This window comes from Andrena cerasifolii, chromosome 1 (genome assembly GCF_050908995.1).
Source record: "Andrena cerasifolii isolate SP2316 chromosome 1, iyAndCera1_principal, whole genome shotgun sequence".
NCBI classification, from domain to species: Eukaryota; Metazoa; Arthropoda; class Insecta; order Hymenoptera; family Andrenidae; genus Andrena; species Andrena cerasifolii.
This window is the reverse complement of record NC_135118.1, coordinates 7,706,995-7,719,830: the sequence shown is the minus strand read 5'-3', so window position 1 is coordinate 7,719,830 and position 12,836 is coordinate 7,706,995. Positions and strand designations below refer to the sequence as shown.

Sequence of the window (12,836 nt, the reverse complement as noted above, 5' to 3'; positions counted from 1 at the left end):
CTTATTATTTCTGATAACAAGCCGTCGAAACAAACGGTTCCTTCAAGATTCTCATTGCAACAATGAGCCGTTCCCGCGAGCGAGCAAACCACCTCTGCGTATCGCAGTGATTCCGTGGATGGTTCTAGCTCGTTTCGATTCCGCTTCCCCCGCGTAAGAGGGAACGTTTCCATGCAGTACACCGTTCGACCGTATTTCCTCAGCTCCGCGCTCAACCACGCCCCACGTTCCCGAACAAAACGGGAAGAACGAATACGAACGATTTATACGGTCAAGATTGCGTATCAGTGCTGCTGTAAGAAACCCTGGCAACTTCGCGGCACGCGGTTTCAATAGAAAGAAGATACTGTCTGAGGGGTAATTCCACGGGGTTGGAAGCTTGAGAAGTCAACGGGACAGGATTGTGGTTGCCTGGAATGTCGATCCGAAATGTCGATGAGAAAGAAAATTAATTATTTATTTGGTTGAATAGGAACCTGGGTTAAATATTTCGGCGACTGTGACGGGGATGATTCCTCGAATCGGCGAGTAAGCACGCCTTTGAACATTCTATCTACACGCGAAACAACGGATGGCGAACAGAGGGATAACAATCTATTAACAAATAGTGACCTAGCGAATTAGGACATTTCCATTAGCTCGACGAATCGTGAATTAGCCCTTCGATTCGGGGGAGCATCGATGGAACCACTCTCAAAGGAATCTTTCTACACGGCAAAGGACTTTCGTAATTCGCTTACGCATTTGCAATGGACTTATCCATGCTCTTGCTTTCACGAGCTTTCCTGTATATCGGGACAACGGGCTAGCCCTCCAGAAGGACGTGGAAACCGAACGGGAAACTACAGAGAAGGAACAGAGGGTGGAAGAAAGTGAAGCATTTAATCGGCTTGTATTCTCTACCTCCTCGTATGGGACACAGTGCAGCTTGGTATTCTCGTTTCACTAACTCCATTCGGGCAAGCACTTCCTTCTATTATTACTTTCGCTGTATTTGGAACCCATCCGCTTCGGTGGAACGCGAGTTTCGATCCTTTCTCAATTCGTTCGGTCTGCGGATCTTCTAGGTTACGTGAAAGTAATTTTAGAAACTAGGATAGAGGATTTGACGGAAATGTATGATCAGAGGAAGACAGATCTGATTAAAATATGCAAAATCTCTCCGTAACAATTAGATCTATGTTTCCTCGGAGAAAAGCTATGGTCTTATTTTCTGAATATTGAACGGAAACGAGGTTACATACTTTCATGCTCTAAATGCGCCGAAAATCAAGCAATCTTAATAAGTGGGTGCAATATCAAGCTCGAGGACGGCAGGGCAATCAGTTGCTTAAGAGCGGGATTCTGTTACCGGGCGACTGGGGAAAGAAAGTGGATGAACGACAATGAAATACGGTTCCGTGGAGGTACGGTATCCCGATGCTTCCTCGTTCCCTGGAAGGCCACTTCTGTCCTCTTCAGGGACGCGAAGTTGTCTCGACTAATGCACGGTAATCGCACGGCGGCTGACGAACACTCCACAGACTTGACCCCCTCGACGGCATGAATGATTCAGCGAGCAAGGCAGAGGGCGGCAGGGTCATTATTGTTATAAAGGGAGAATGAATTTTACACGGCAGGGAAGGTGGAGACAGCGGGCGTGGAGTGACTGGCGGGACGTTTACAGTCCTGCCGTGTTGAAATTAGATTGATAAGACCGAAGTGAAGAAGCTCCTCTCCCGCTCGGTCCACGAAACGCGGCGGAATCGAATTTAGTACTATTGGCCGCTGGATAATGCACTCCCAAGCGCGGATAAAACCTTTGAAATTCGATTAAGAATATAGTTTAAAGGTGGAGGAGAACAAAGAATCGGGCTGGGGGTGGGAGGGGGGGGGGGGGTCGGCGAAGGGAATCGTCTGAATTATCGTGGCCGTTCGTCGTTGCCTGGAGGGGAGCCCTTTCTCCTCGTTTTATGAAATTCCTGTCATAAGTCTCTTAGGTAAGTTGATTGGATTGGCCGGTCGCAGCGGCAGCCGCATCTCGTAACCCCATTTTCCGACGAGAAAAGCGACCGGGATTTATAGTACGAGCCACCGTATATTGATGCCGCGGCTTAGATTTCGATTTGGACCGGAACGCTTTGGGGCGGGCGTCGAACGGCCGCCAATTTTCACGGGCCTCGTGAAACTTCGAATGTACAGGACGGACGAAACTTTATGAAATTCATGAGAGACGTCCGCGCAAGTCGCCGGGATCGGCAGCCGCTCAAGGAATATTCCTCGAGAAATCGTCGCGGTCCGTGGCAAGGAAGCACCGAGGACTTCTGTACATTATTGTACCTGTAAGCCTCGAACCATTGATTCCACTTGGAGATTTTTAAGTCGAACAAACGATATTACGTAATGCTCGACGTCGTTGCGTGGTTTCTTGCACAACACGAATTTGAGCCGATGTGTTTGAAGGATCCTGGTGAAGATATACGATTCGTAAGAAAAGAGTACTCACTGATTGCTGCGAGGTCGTCTCACTGCATCTTTAATGGTGTCTGCAAACTCTGAAAGGGAAGACAGAGAAGAACAAGTCAGTTTTTGTGAATACCATAGCGTTCAACTTTAATTGTGAAAAATTCAAACTCCCACCCTATTAAGGCGACTCGTGCGAGGGGCGAGATGGAGAAAGGGGGACCGATACTATCTCAGCAATTCTGCTTTTAATCTTCATATATAACAGTGACGAGGCTCGTCCCGTTCTTCCCGGACAAGAAACGTAAAGGTCAACCAGTCGTTTGTAACATTACTCGCGGGAACGAGGAGCGAGGGGCAGTTTGCGGCAGAAACGATGCGATAAGACGTTGGAAAATGCTCGTGACAGAGGGAAAGGATTCGGCATTGATTCCAGAGAGAAGAGGGTCCTGCGTTCGCGGCAGGGCGTTTCCATATGTATTCTTAGGCTGCAGGGTGGCCGAGCAGCCGATACCCTTCTTTATCATTTTTACGGCCGAGTAGGAGGTCGTGGCAGAGGCGTCCGCATATTTATCCAACCGTACCGGGCAATAAAACACAGGCCTGCCGTGCATATCCGGCTGTTTTCGCGCATCGTATAATATTTCGTTTTAGGAACTCGTAGACACCTGGGGGATGGAGGGGGCAGAAAGCGCGTAACACGTGCAAAGGTATGTCTGATTTAATACGGGAATAGAGGCAGACTGCACAGTGGCAGGCTGGAAATTTGACGAAGACGACGACAAACTATTCTCGGTGGATTCATCGAGAAACTTCGCGAAGCTGAAGTCTCCTACGTCTGTCTGTCCTTGCCGTCTGCAGTTCGCCCAAGTTATTCAATTTAATAACGAATTTATTCGATAATGTCGCGTTACATTACGCCACGAGTTGCATAATCAACCGCGCGACCTCGAGTGAAATAACTGATCCTGGAAAGAAAGAATTAATCCCCCAAGGTTCTTGGATCTTCCAAGGGAAGAGGATTCATCAGGAGAGTCTCGTCTGATTCGCGAAACGGCACGATTCGCCATGGGTTTCGCTTGGAAGAGGAGTTAAGAGAATCGCACAGATATCGACCCGCGTTGCAAATTTAATAATAGAAAAAGTTTTCCAGTGTTACTTTAACAAGAAACTCCTCTGACTCAGAACCGCGGGCCCCACTGGGCTCCTAAAGTTTCCCATCTTCCGCTGTTCGGTTCCAGCATTCAAGTGAAGATCGTTGCAATCTCAGCCAAAGGGATTCCATAGAGGATCGATATGTGAATGTCGGTTAGGGACTAGAGAGCTTTCTACCACGAAAGTTGACTTTACCCTCTCCTGTTACACTTCCGTGGATGGTAGCCGCTTAATCGACGGAATCTTCGATTTACTATTACTCCAATTAAACTCCCTTCTCGTCGGGACATTTTCGAAGATTCCTTTTCCACGGGACCTCAAGTTTGTTTAGATTTGTCTACTGTTACACTGCGCGAACAGGGGTAAGCACTGAACGCTAAACGTTCGATTATATAGTGGACTATGGATAATAGACAGACACCGTTCGCCAAGTCGTACTGAGCTGTGCTCAAGCAATACGTTCAAAAGACTATACGCCACGCTTTGGATTTACTTATACACGACTCGCTCTGTATAACTTGGGAGTAATTGAAGATTGCGCGTGAGGAGATTTAAATTCCAAAGCTTCCCCGTCATCTTGCGCCTGCAATAGCGTCTGTCGGCCGCCCAGCTCATATCCTCCCGAAAAAGAAGACCATCCCGTGTCCACTTTTGTTCCGCGGCCAGCGTTTCGACCCCTTCGGCGCGGGCACAGGCAGAGACGGAAGCGTGGACGTGGAGGCGCAAAGACAAATAGGCAGGCAGAAAGCGAGCTATCGCGGTACAGTAATCCCAAGCGTGTTTTCTGGGTCGGTTGCACCCTGGATTGCGGTTCCCAGGGGCGCATTGTCTCCGCGAAATACGGCCGCGGAAGAAACGAAAATTATGCCCCCGCGCGCACCCTCCCGCCACCCCTCGCGAAATGCTTTATTTCCTCCGTTGGCTGGCGTTTCCTCTTTCGCGCGTCTCTCCTCCGCCCTTCCCCCGCCGCTACCCCCTTCGTTTCTGTTTCAGCCCGAGCGGCCGGAGAGAGTGACGACGAGGTCATTTGCCTTCACGACGACTCATAAAGGCACGAGACGAAACGTTGTCTGCGAGGCAGGACATTGCTGCCGAAAACAAGAGGGGCAGAGACAGAGAAAGAGAGAGGCAGGTAGATAAACATGGACGAGTAAAAAGCGGAACAACAACAGAGAACAGACACGAGCTCTTCAACACTAGACGCTGACACGCTCACTGTCTCCCGGTTTAAGACACCAAGTGATGGACGGCCAGAGGGAGGTTCGAGTGTCGATAGAGCACGAAGAAGCAAGGGGGTGAAGCACAAGTAGTCGCGTGCCGGGAGCTGGAGCAGCCGTTTTTTGCCTCCTGCATCCTGATCCCGGGGCACGCGTGTTCCTGTTATCTTCTCGTTAACCGCCACTCCCGGATCTCCTCATTTACACTCCCTTCCGATCCCTTTTTCCCCTCCTTCCCGCTCACCCTTTTCGCCCGCCGATAGCGGAAGCACGGCCCCGGGGCAACGTGGAATCGAATCCGATTCGATCGATCGACGGTGCGCCCCCTTCGCCCCGCGGGTAAGGGGATTAACAAGGAAATTTAAGAATTAAAGCGTGATCCCTCTCCGCCGTAGGTATCAGGTTCCGCTGACGCTCGTCAAGTTGAATTACCAGCCCGAGCGGAGGCTGAAATTATTTCCGCTGGAAATCTAATTTTTAGCGAAGCGGCAAAGTATTATGCGCGATAATTGGCGCCGCGAGTTCCAGCGCAAATGAGAGACGGCCTAGGACTGATAACGATATAGCGGGAAGGGGTAGAGACGATTGTGTACACGATATATAAAACGTGATGTGTCTAAACAGCGTTTCCCTCGCCAGCTATAAACGATAAATGAAATCGTTCCAGGACGAAGGTCGCCGTTAAGGGCTCTGCGACGACCCGAGAGAGTACCGCTGTTTGGAACCTTTTTTGTCTCAAAAAGAATGTGTTTACTAAATCGAAGTTCTTGCTGTTTATTAATACGTGCTTTGAGAATACAAAATTATTTTTTTCATATTTTTTTAACGCTTGCTTGCGCCAAAATAAGTGGATTTGATATGCGCGGTAAAATAAAAGACGCCTCGACTGCGTGGTCGATTTTAGAGGAACCGTGTGTCTGAAAGAAAAAAAACAAATAGATTTCTAATCCGTATGACTGTCGCTATGGCAAGGACTAAGATTAATTAGATTGATGAAGAATTAACGAAATGGCGAACGTCCAAAGTTGAACTATCGAAATTAGTTAAATTTTTTAATCATTCTGCCACGTAAAAGATGAGGAAAAACAACGAAAATGTGTGATTCTACTTAGTTCGGGATATAGCGACAATCATACGGATTAGATTTTGTTTCAGACACACGGTTCCTCTAAAATCGACCACGCACTCGAGGCGTCTCTTTTTTCACAGCGCATATTGCACCCTCTTATTTTGGGGCAGGCAGGCATTCAAGAAGTATGACAAAAATAATTTTATTCCCAAAAAAATTGTTTTATTCCCAAAGCACTTATTAATGAATAGAAAAAACTTCAATTTAGTAAACCCGTTCTACTTGTGACAAAAAAGGTGCTAAACAGCGGTACTTTATCAGGGCGTGACAGTGGAAAGACCTCTTAAATATCATTAATGGATCGTCCAAGTCCGACAAACGTGTGATCGGGATGAAGGATTAGGAATCTGTAATCCGTGTGGACATCGAAGCCGAAAAGTGATTGTCGATATCGGCGCGAATACCTGGCTTACCTGCATAATTAAGCACAAATATCGTCGCATAATTGATCGAACGCTTTACATTATGCAACATTATGCGACGCCACGATAACGGTATAATTCAATGTATCCTGATTAGGGTCCCCCAACCCAGATTCTGGCTTAGCTCGCGGCGAACACTCTGTTTTGCTTATTCCGAGTAAATTTCCATGAGCATTTCCTCAATATTAAACGTCGTTGTCGCCTACCATTTCAACTTCAACGACAAAGTGGCGTTTCCTCGTTAGAAATAACGAAAATATTTAGGGTGCTTAGACCCTTCTTTCCACTAAAAAGAACGAACTTGGAACAACATTTATCGCCGTTGCCCCAACGAAAACCAATTTTCTAATCCCTGTTGAACACCGTACATTCCTCGAAGAGACATAGGAGCAGGCGTCCCCATTCAATTCAAAGGCCATCGAGCCTTGATCTACGACCGTCAACCCTAATCCACCCCGAAGTGCAGTGGGTTGCGCACGCGCGCGAGCGGAGACTGCGTGCTCCGATGGACGAGACCGGTACTGTTGGTGCCCACGCTCCTTCGACGGTAACTCGAAAATGGGAAGGAGCTCCTTTCTGTCCCATCGCCGACGAAATGAGATACTTCGTGAAAGTAATTTCCCCGGGAAAAGTAAGTTTTCGCCGAGTAATAGGCTCTGCGCGGTCAACATCGCTGCAGCAGCGTCGCCGCTCTACTGTCGTTTGCTGAAAAGAAGGCGCCCGGACGTCAAGCGGGGCAAGGGGGCTACTTTGCTCGCATTGGCTCCCACCGCCTGTGTCCCGTTCGCTTACTTTGTATTGGTCGACGTTGTCGCATCGGCCAATGCGAGCAAAGTAGCACCCCTACCCCGCTTAGCGTCCAGGCGCCTTCTTTTCTGCAAACAACAGTATGTATTCGTGAACGAAAAGGCAAGCTTCGGTTCGAAGCTACTGCTATCGGCAGGGAAGGTTCCATGTCACCGGAGGGCAGGGGTTAGGGGTCCAAGGGTAACTTTAATTGCTACTAACCTCGCTGCGGAGGAGCCTCGTTGGTATTTTCTATTGTTCCCGTGATATTAGAAAATGACATGTTTGTCAAGTGAATAGGACGAGTTGTGTCCATTAAACATGTTTCCTGTGTAATTTTCGAATGATCGATTCATCGTGCTCGTGCATCGATGAACGAATAATGCGACAAGATCTTCGCACCATCAGTAGCCGCGCGACTCATCCATAAATGCATATTGCAAACGTATTTTGAATTCGCCGAACAAAGCGTGCTACATGGTGGCCGTTAAATGGCGGTGTTTACCTTTGAATTCGGTATAGCGTTCAGATCCGATCTAAGTGATGTGGCTCCGTACCATTGGCCTGATTATGAGTGACCATTGATTATTGATTACTGTTTGACCAGGCCGAGCCATTAATTACTGTCTGACCGTGGCTGATAATGCTTGATTGTGTGCTAAACCTGACAGGCCGCCAGGTCAGAGTATTCATCCTGCACGAGGCAGACGCAATCTCTGGCAGATGCCGTATCGTTATTTAGATTAATCGAATGGTACAATTTCGGAGTGACTTCGCGGGATTTCTTAATTTAAATAATGTCTGAATAATCTATCATCCTGATGAACATTTATTCTAACAAATAAAGCCACCAAAAATCCCCTCGAATTATTTATCGTCCCCCTCCACGAGCCATAAGTGCCAAACATATTAATTACAAATTTTTCGATTAACCACTCCACTACCTTTCGCAATATTAACGCTAAATGACGAGCTCCAGTTGATGAACTCCCCCTGTACACAGCCCCTCGTGTCAACCTAAAAAGTAAACGCATCAATCAAGTCCGAAGATTAAACAAAGTACCAGCCAACGATCCGCCATAGTTACTCTCCGCTTTTCTCGGGGGCAAAAAAAAAACGCCCTGGCACCTCTTCAAGTCGTACAAAGGTAAAGCACGCTTTTTTTCGCGCTCCCGAGTAATATGTCATCCTAGATTGCACAATACTGCAGAACGTGCCCGGGACACGTAACAACATGCAGCGGTGCAAACCGTTGAGTCACTCTCCCTCTCCACATGCCGTATCTACTACTCACGATAACACTCGACCGCGCCAGGCGTCTATACTGTCGAGGGTGCGCACAGCCAGCGGAGAGTAACTTTTTGTAATTACTCCTCTATCGTTCGTTGCATCTCGGCGCAGTCACAGAGGCCACCGGCGTGGATATGTATCTACAGTGAGCCGCATTAATATTCGGACACAGTGGTACTTAGAAATATATTGTCGTGTATCTGTAGTAATTTTCGAAGTAAGGGATTCGTTGTTTTTTTATGATTTAGTAGACTTATTCTAGTTGCTAATAACGTAAGATTTTTTTGTTTAATTTATACGCCATCTTGTTAATCGATGGTAAACGACATAATGCATAATTTTAATGTCGCAAAAATATTCGGACATCACCTAATTCTTTGCAGTTTGGTCGTCCTGTTAAGCCAGTTAGGTTGCACGGTGGCAATGTTTGTAAATACAAGATGTAAGCACTACCTTGTAGACTTAGTTTCGTTTCAACATTCATTCATACCGCACGTATTTTTTGTGAAAATGGTACGTAAAGGTAAAAATACGTCGTTCGATACACGCCAACTCGTTATTTATAATCGCGAAAAAGGAAAATCGTATCGGAAAATCGGTACATTAATAAATTTGAGTAAGAGTACTGTAGCAGACATTATACGGAGATATAATCGTGAGGATAGGATTGAATCTGTTGCTCAAACAGGTCGTCCAAAGTAACTCGATATTCGTGACAAACGTAAAATTATTAGAAAAGTGAATAAAGATCCTAAATTAAGTGCACCAAGGTTGGCGGCAGAATTGTTTGAAGAGACTGGAAAGAAAGTTTATTCTGACACAGTTCGTCGAATGCTCAATGAAAGTGGATACAACGGTAGAGTTCCCCGAAAGAAGCCATACATTAACGATGCGAATCGAAAGAAAAGATTACTCTTCGCCAAATAATACATTTCTAAAGAAGAAACGTGGTGGAAAACTGTAATTTTTGCGGATGAGAGTAAATTCAATATTTTTGGGTCCGATGGCCGAAAACTGGTATGGCGTAAAGCCAATGAAGAGCTAAGAGTAAAGCCAATAAGTGTCCGAATATTTTTGCGACGTCAGAATTAGGCATTATTTCGTTTACCTTTGATTAATAAAAATACTGTATAAATTAAATAAAGAAATCTTACATTATTAGCAACTAGAATAAGTGTACTAAATCATAAAAAACAACGAATCCCTTATTTCCAGAATTACTACAGATTCACAACAATATATTTACAAGTACCACTGTGTCCGAATATTAATGCGGCTCACTGTGCGTACATCGCCAGCGCCTCACTATCCACGAGAGGACGTGTCACAAAAGTACGACAAGGCAGCAGGATTCGTGTCGAATGTCCCCTTCGCAATCGATCGGCGCACAAGAACGAAAATGTGAAGTTACGTTTAAGTTTGAACTCGGTGCACCGCGAGCTACACCATTCCGTCAAAGGCATCGGTGTCAGTCATGCACGAAGCACACTGGCGGAAGCTTAAATTGGCAGTCTCAACTCCGGGGACCTCATAGACTCAGGATTAGATATTCCAATCAGAATACCTGATGAGAATACTCACTTTTAGTGGGTTCTCGATGTACTTAGCCCACGCAGAGGACCTCGTCCGCTTTAATTGGATCCATCATCTTAATTACTGCAAGTTTCCAAAAATTTCTCTCCGACATCCGTCGCCGTGAGACCACCTCAGATTTCGACGTGAATGTACGTTCAGGCAGCCGATGTAATTTCATTGAAACTCTAATTTCAGTATGCCCTGTGGTTACAATAATTCAGTAGCTATCGAAGGCGCAAGAAGACCATTTATTTTAAGCGGCAAACGTGACAATACCTTTGGAGAAATGGTTGCGTGTGCACACTTTTAACCCTGCAAACTGCCATGCACGTACGTACGTAGACATGTACGTGTTTCTTAAAAGGAAGCGGAGAGACACAGCGGGCGCAAGACCAAACAGCAAGTGGGCTATTATACGGGCGATGCACTTTTTGGCACAAGCTCCTTTCATTATCGGGCGGCGTAATTGTCGCATCCGGAATTTCGGTGCACCGTCAGTGGACGGTGACTCAGCGAGCGAGTGACTCACTCGTTTCTCTTTGCCCGTCTGCATGTTAACGAGCAGGATATGCGTTAAGATCAAATAAAGGGCTTCCGGTGGAAAATCAAGGAACGTAAGAGCCCGCAAAATTTCCAGAATTTTTATCGGCTTCCTCGTACCTCGCTTAATGAATATTCCTCGCGGTGCCCCGGCAAATTACTGGAATTCAACCGAAATCGGCTTCAATGGGAATATGATAATTAAAGTCGGCTCCCCCAAGAAGAATACTAATTGTCCAGTGGTAGGGAAGAAAGGTGTAACCAGGACAATTTTCACAAATTCACTGGTGCGTGCGGAATCCTAATATTTTCTTTCTACCTGGCAGAATTTTCGCCAGCATAAGGGGTTCACGGGTCGAAAAATCGTGCGTTCGCGGCACGCCAGACGAGAGAATACCCGGCAGGAGCATAAAAACCAACGAGAGACAGCTTCCGAAATCTCGTGTTTCGGTCGGGTATAATTCTCGAGCTGGGTTAGGTTACTGTCCCGGCTAGCAGTACGTTACGACGCAATAAACCTCCATCTCGAGAATCATGCCAGACATCTTTCGAGATTAAGCTCCGCCGGAGCCTATCCCGTTTACCCTACGACTTCCCCCATCCTTCACCTCGAACCTCGACGTTGCTTCACTTGATCGCGGCCCTATACTCTGCTACGTGACCGTGAGGCATTGCGGTAACAATTCTTAAAGGACCGAAGGGTTGAACCGAGATTCATTCAAATCTATCGGCGGACCCGAGGGCAGCTTTGCGTTGAAGATAGTGAAGCGGGAAAAGGGTCGAATTGGTGAACTAGAATTCGAGGGCACATCAGGGTGTTCTATTCTGATCGCCGACGAATTCCATCTCTTCGAAGTCGCAGAATGAAAAACGATTAGCCGTCCGCGGTGGTTTGTAAGTCGGTGAGTGCCATTGTCAGCGAGAAAGTAACTACTTTCCATTCTATCCACGCATCACATTCTTCGTCCTCCTAATCGAATTCTCGCGTTCGTCAGTGGCACGCTTTACGATGCCGCGCGAACGGGAGGAAATAAATCGGGCGGCTTCTAACGAAATAAATATTCCGGTTCGCGGGGAAGTGAAATTGAATAGTAATTCTATGAAAAGCTGAGGGGGGCCCCGAGAGTGGCAAAGGATGCTCGCTGAGCATAAAGCAGAGGGGGAGGAAGGACGATGTTGCGAAGTCGTAAATCACTCTCTTAACGAAAGTCTTTGTTGCAATTTATGCGAGGCGAGCCGGTAAATCATTTCGCGAACCGATGGGGCAATTTATAACAATTAAGCGCACGGCTGCTGCGAGGGAACACGAAGGAGCTTTCCTCGTCCAGAAAAGGAGGCTGTAGCTGGCTGGCTCTGCGCGTGAGAGCCGTAATAAGTCTTAATAAGTACGCTGGTAGCGGCACACGCTTTGAGAAACCCATACGATCGTTCACTTGTTTGCTTCTTGGCCGGTATCGGGTACGGAGTATCGACTTTAGCCAGTGCTCTCGCGCTGAGAAGCATTGGAGCGCCAACATCCGCGGTAAACTTTCAACAATACTAGTAACAAAGTTATTCAAGACGAGGAAAAATATTGACCATGTAAGTATATTGGATCAAAGTTCGAATCCGGATGTTTGATTCGCAAGTCAACTCTAATCTAATAGGAGCACAGGATAACGCAGAAACTGAAGGCAAGAGGTTAAATCGCAGGTCTGGTAAGCCTGGTCCACGATCAGAGTACCTCTGTTCACAGAACAACCGCTCGAGCTGATTGAGCCGTCCAGTCTGTCAACAGATTTCTTCTGTTAGCGCTCCAAGTGGCCTCCGCCTACGAAGCCATAAACCGAGCAGTCAAAAGTAACTCGATTTCCATACAAATTTTCGTGTCAAACGCGTCGTAAACTAACGTTAATGAAATTAGCACAGGCTATCAGGCATTCGGGTTTAGAGGGACGCGACTGTGAGTGGTGGTCCCGGTTTCAGCGACGTGTCCACGGGAAAGTGAGCAGATTTATCGACGCGAGACGGGGCAGCCAGCTAATGGAAATGTAAATCGGTCTTAGGGCGACTCGTTTGCATTGTAGGCGGCGGTAAACGAAGAAACTTCCACGGCATGCGTGAACGCGGCTGGTATCAGGGATGGGGAAAATGAATGTAGAGGCGGCTTGACGACCGGCAAAAAGGAGGATACCGCGGGGTGGCATCAGGAAGGGTGGCTCGGTTTGCGCACTCATTACAGCGTCTTCTCAGTCGAATGGCTTGCCGAGGACCAAATGAAAGAGTCTAGGGTCTACGTGA

At 47.0% G+C, this 12,836-nt stretch overlaps 1 protein-coding gene across 5 annotated transcripts in view; it reads right to left on the bottom strand.

The window, feature by feature from the left end:
• The window catches only part of Ddr (discoidin domain-containing receptor 2), a 225,705-nt gene that overhangs the window by 167,543 nt on the left and 45,326 nt on the right, over positions 1 to 12,836 (bottom strand). For 3 of the 5 annotated variants that reach the window (XM_076826815.1, XM_076826854.1, XM_076826843.1), the window contains exon 2: positions 2,486 to 2,534. The exons of 1 other annotated variant lie outside the window; for it this stretch is intronic. The gene's annotated coding sequence lies outside the window, so the exon portion shown is untranslated. Of the gene's footprint in view, positions 1 to 2,481; positions 2,535 to 12,836 lie in introns of all 5 variants that reach the window. One more of the 5 variants, XM_076826826.1, reaches the window with a different exon arrangement.